We start from the raw sequence: 6,208 nt of genomic DNA, 5'->3' as shown, positions 1-6,208 counted from the left end.
TTTGTTGAGTCTTTATCATTTTATTTAAAAATTTGTTAATGTTTTTAGGCGGCATACTACTCGCAGGTTGTTTCCATTGGAACCAGCTTAGTGGCCGAGTGGTTTTGCCTTCGGCTCTGGTGCTTGTAGATCTGAGATCGATTCCAGGTCGGGTCAAACCGAAGACTTTAAAAACGGTACCGATTGTGTTCTATCCTGCATAGCGCAGTGAGAATGAGTCGGGTGATAATGTGATAACATCGTAAACCTGATATAAAATTAAACATGAGCCCTGTCGCTAAAAGACCTTAGCTGTTGTAGAGCGACAATAAATAAAACCATAACATTATTATTATTATTGTTTCCATTGGATTATTAATAGAAGTACGGCTCCTCACAAGGTGCAATTGAGGAAGGCAGCCGATCTATACCTAAGATTTCAGAAATAGGAGCCTACGCTTGCGAAGTTATGCGATTGTATCTTTTAATTTTGAATCTTTCAAAAATAGCTTGGAAATTACATTATTTTCCTTCTTCAGTCTAAGTGTAGGCTGTTAACATGTTTCAACGAAAATAAGATAGCATTTTGGCTTCACACTTGGCAGTCAAAACCGTTGCTAGTGCACCACCAGTATTTCCATACACCCTTTCTCCAAAAGATATAACAAAGCTCGTTTAGATTAAAGCAAGACGCTGCTGTTATGTAACTAATTTGTTGTCGAGTTATTGTTGTGTTCATCTTTAGCCTAGGCCTGCTGACTGCCTGTATTAAATTCTGCGTCTGGTTTTGCAAAACAAACCCGCTATTCTTTACAATGGGAGATTGCAACAAAGCAGAGAACAAATGCTAAGAACACTGCTATTGTGATATTTCAACAAAATTTCAATGTTTTCCGTTCCCAAACCCTAAAAACACACCATGTCATATCTTCGTCTTGTGACAAAGAACTCGCAATCTGTCAGCAAACAAGCTTCTGAGTTGATTTAAATCCATTGTTGATTCAAAACAATGCAAGAACAGCTTTCAGAAAACTCAGTAACGTTGACGTCAATTTTTCAAAAAGTGACTTGTGCCATGGGAAATCTTGTCGCGTAATTTAATCTAGTTCACATTGTATATTTCTTTTGTTTATGTCTTTCATCGCGTTTTAGGAGTGTGTTACAGCAATAGTCTTGAAAAAATGTCAGTTTTAAATGCTACAAAATTTAAAGTCTTCTTTGTTGTTTAAACTTATCCATAAATAAATTTGTAATTACCCTGCTGCTAGATCTTTGATTTGATCAAAAACGATCATTATGTCATAAAGGCGTTTGTAAATACTTGATATAGATAATTATGTTTTCAAAAACACCAACTTTAGCCTATTAGTGACGCATTGTTTGAAATTGAGTATCACTCCTATTTGTTAACTTGCATTTGAGCTGTCCAAACAGAACAAGATTTAAGTGCACGAATTGCGTAATTTAAGTGATCTGCGACCTCCTACCCTCCTGTGAGGTCATAATATTCCAACACCAGCGGATGTTCAATCCCAACTGTTCGGAAAGAATTTATTTTCTGTAATTGTCATGAAAGATGCTTGCTGGCATGTAAAGTTGGCGGATGAATCTTTGCACCTCACTACATTTCACACCCCTTTGGGTAGAAAACAATTTCTTCGAATGCATTTTGGACTGTCGTCCGGGTCTGAAATAATGCAGACGCGAAATGAAGAGACATTTGGTAACATTGCAAATGTGAATGTCATAGCATAGCTGATGACAACATCATAGCAGCATCTTTTTAGAAAAAAGAGGATGAAATTCTCAAAGCTGTGCTAGACAGAGCTCGTCAAAAAGGAGTGAAGTTTAACAAAAATAAAATTCACCTCAATTCAAAGTGAAAACTGTTGAATATATGCAGGGTCGTTGACAGGATTTCTCGGGCCCGGTACCAATTTGTTTTCGGGCCCCCTTCATCGACAATGTTATAAATATAAAGGTTGTGTACAAACTTTTACTGATGTGCTGTTAAAATGAAAATGACACATGCCGTTCAAAGTAGAAAATTAAGAGGAATATTATTTATATATATATTAGTATATTCTCAAAGATTTGTTGTATCCACGAATTTCCCCAACTGCGCAATTACACATTAGGGATTTCTCCGTAAACCGCGAAATCCTTGTTCTCAATCCAGATTTTCATCGGTATGTTTAAAGTTGTTCGAGTTTTCGACTGAAATTAATTCTTTGTAAAGTAGACTCAAGTAGCTAGAAGAGATTACCACCACAAAATATATATATTCAAAATTAAAAAATGGGTGAAGAAAAATATTTCAAAAATAGTGATTAGGAAAATCACTATACCCGGAAAAGGGGGCCCGGTACTTTACCATCTGACCGCTGAAGTGGCTGTTTTAACGTCTGATGGCAATTCCTTTAGATCTGATTATATTAAGATATTGATAATGTTGGAAGTCGCGGGGAATCTTTTAAATCTGGGCCCCCTAAATATTCCGGGCCCGGGTCCAAAAGTACCACCTAAACCTCCCTGAATATATGGGTAATATTGTGTCACAAGATGGTTTGAAGCCGGATGAAAAGAAAATTGACGCTATTGTGAACATGCCCAGCCCACAGATGTCCCTTTTTTGCAACAACTGCTAGGAATGACGAAGTTCTTCTTTCAATACATACCTAATGAATCCTCCATTACAGCGCCTTTACGTGACCTGTTAAAGAACGAAGTTGAATGGAAGTGGACTGATGCTCATGACGAAGCATTAACTCATCTTAAATCACTGTTCTACGATGTCATGAGGCCTGTAACAATCCACTTCGACGCTTCTCAAGAAGGACTCGGAGCGTGCTTACTTCAAGATGGAAAACCGATTGCCTATGCTTCTAGATCCATAACTTCTGCTGAACAAAACTATGCACAAATAGAAAAAGAGATGCTCACTATCGTTTTTGCAACAAAAAGTTCCATCAGTACATTTATGGAAAAGACTCTATTGTAGCTGAATCTGATTACAAACTAATTGAATCAATCATGAAGAAGCCATTGTGCAAAGTTCCGCCTAGACTTCAACGTTTAATGCTTTGTTTGCAGCCATACAATTTAAAAATTAAATTTGTTCCAGGAAAAGAAACGTAGCCTACGTAGCTGATACTTTATCACGTGCTTATCTGAATGTTGTGCCAGACAATAAATTGAATGATCACCTTGTTCGTGCAATCCACACTCTTCTAACTAGCCTTCCAGTTACTCCATCTCGCACGGACGAACTTATTGAGGCTACAGAGCGAGATGCAGGTCTACCAAAGGTCAAAAGCAGTAGCGTAACCATGAATTTTGAAAGGGGGGGGGGGGAGGGTTTTGAAGGCCGGCGAGCGAAGCCCCAGAAAATTTTGAAAAATTATTTTGAATTTGGTGCATTCTGAGAGCATTTTCAACAAACATGTGGGTATAAAAATTCCTGTAAAATGGTGCTGTCCGGTGGCATAGCAAAAGGATATGATCATGTTTTCTTGGGTATTTTTTGGTAATAAAGCTAAGTCTCTATGTTTTTTTGTTGCTAATTCCTGGCTGAGTTTTATTTGAATGTTTGGTATTGGCAAAACTCGCTGTATTAATGCAGTTTCGTTTAAAATTAGGCAAACTTTGTTTTAGAGACATAGAGACTGAAAGCATCATTCTTAATATCGTGACGTCACACGCGTGCCAAAGGGGGGTTGTAACCACCAACCCCCCCCCCCCCCCCCCTTGGCTACGCCACTGGTCAAAAGCTGTTGCAAGAATGGATGGCCTCGTGAACAAAGAGACGTTGCAGTCGAAGCTTGAAGTTACTGGAATATGCGTGACATATTGCATGAAGCCGAACACTTAATAATGGTCAACGATCGAATCGTTGTTCTAGTCGAGTCACGATCGTTTGTGTAGAATTTAATCCATGAAAGCCACTTTGGAATTGCAAAATGCAAATCCAGAGCGCAGGACTTGCTTTATTGGCCAAGGACATCGCTGCAAAATGCAATGTTTGTTGTGCTCATCAACGAAAGAACCAACGTGAACCGCTAGCTGCTCACGAAATTCCAGATAGACGCTTTTCAAAAATTGCTATGGACATAATGACTCTTAAAAATCGCGATTATCTTGTTATTGTTGACTATTATTCCAAGAACCTTGAACTGCTTTCCTTAGCTGACAAGATAACAAAGACTGTTGTAAAACAAGTTAAAAGTGTCTGCGAGACAAGGTATTCCTGAAGAAATTGTCAGCGACAATATGCCGTTTCGAAGCAAAGAGTTTGTTGAGTTTTGTAAAGAGTATGGTGTTAAGAGTATTACCTCCAGCCCCGAATATCCTCAGAGTAATGGCCAGGCTGAACGCACTGTTCCGAAGTTAAAGAAAATGCTCAAAAAAGCTTTTGATGCAGGCACTGACCCCTATTTAGCTTTGCTAGAGTACCGTAATACACCCATTGCTGGTCTTGGTTACTCACCTGCTCAAATTTTGATAAGTCGTCTTCGCAGTAAATTGCTTATTGCTAACACTTTACTTGTGCCTTTTATCGTCACACAAAACCCTTATCTACTTTGCAGAAAAGAAATAAAGTACGTTATAAAACACGTAACTATTGGAATAATGCTGCTATTTCGAATGTAGGCTATGCCATGAGCCTCGATCTTACATTGTTCGTAATCAACGTGGACCTTTTCGACGTAATCGTAGACATCTATTGCAAATGCCCGCTGATCCGTACTGTTTCGTGATTTTAATGTTGATCCTGATGAAAACTCTAAGTTGGAAATAATGATGACATGAATCAAAACGTGCCTGATGTTCGAAATGAATCAAGTAGCCTACTTCTCAACTCGAAAAAAGTAGGCTACAACCCGATCTGGCAGACAAGTTGTGTGACTTACAAGCAGGTGACCAGTTTGTGTTACTGTTTATATTTCACGAGTGTATTTTTTATGCTGTGTAAATAATGTTGGCCTATTTGAAGAAGGAAGATGTAACAGATTGAACAATTATAGCGCCATCTACCTTATGTGTATGTGCGGTTACCATCACTATGACGTAACATACATTCTCTGGAGTTAATACATTCTCAGCATGCGCAAGACGCGAGTTTCATGAAGCTATTATTCAGTACGGTATAATAAGAATCAATATCTTGAGAGATCAAGACGATACAGTGTAGGTTATTTTTGGATAACAGTGGTTCTTAAAATCAACATTTTGTGCAAAACTAAAAAATCAAATCCTATGCGACATCAAAGTCGGAATGGCCCGTTTCGGTGAGTCTGCTTCGGTGAGTCCGATCCCTATTCGGTGATATTTTCATTTTTTTTTTAAATTATCGGGTACTGTAGCCCAGAGGTACTCAACCTTTTGAGGTTCAAGGACCACTTAAAAAAATTGTGTCTCAGTCACGGACCACTACCCTCCTCCCCTTCCTCCCCTCGTAACGAACAAATGTCACTTATTGCTTACTAAGTTATAAACAGTAGTTAGTATTAGAAAGAATGCTACATTTATTGCGGGCCTTGAGCTTGCACATTTGAGCACAGCATATCTAAACGAGGTGTAATACTTGAAAGACCTAATCGGAGTTCATCTTCGACTTCAAGTTGGAAACGATAGGCTACTTGGTTTTTATTGTAGCCAGTACAGAAAATGCACAATTGCACATCCACAAAAGGTAAAATTATTTTCAAAGCTTTCTGAGACAGTTGTGGATACTCATGTGAAGCTTGTATCCAATATTTCATCAAGCTCACTCTCGGATGCAACATATTATTCAAAGTAGTGTCACTGGTCAGTTCAATGAATATCAATGAATTGGTTTAATTCCGATGTTGGTAACTTTAATGAATCAATGTGTGCAAGAAACGGACTGGAAACTCACGAAAAACTCTAAATTTTCAAATCACCAAAGCCGAAGTTAAATTAATCCTGCAGTTAGCCTATTGAGTATGGTCAGAAATAAAATTCATCAACAGCTGTTTATTGATTTCAGCATTTTCTGGTGTCTCAGTAAATTCGTAGCCTACAATTGATCAAACATTTCAAAGTTACACTGCGATAATCTTGTCTTCCAAAAATCAAGTTTTTTCGTAAAAGCAGAAACTTTATAACTGAGGGTAATTAAATTTGTCTGCTTTTCTTGCAGAGATGAATTAAGTTTATACAGTTGTTCAAAAATATCAGCCAAGTAAGCCAGAACGGCAACCCAAAA

The sequence above is a fragment of the Aplidium turbinatum genome, chromosome 1 (genome assembly GCF_918807975.1).
Source record: "Aplidium turbinatum chromosome 1, kaAplTurb1.1, whole genome shotgun sequence".
Taxonomy (NCBI): Eukaryota; Metazoa; Chordata; class Ascidiacea; order Aplousobranchia; family Polyclinidae; genus Aplidium; species Aplidium turbinatum.
The sequence above is the reverse complement of the archived record's forward strand: the minus strand, read 5'-3'. Positions refer to the sequence as shown.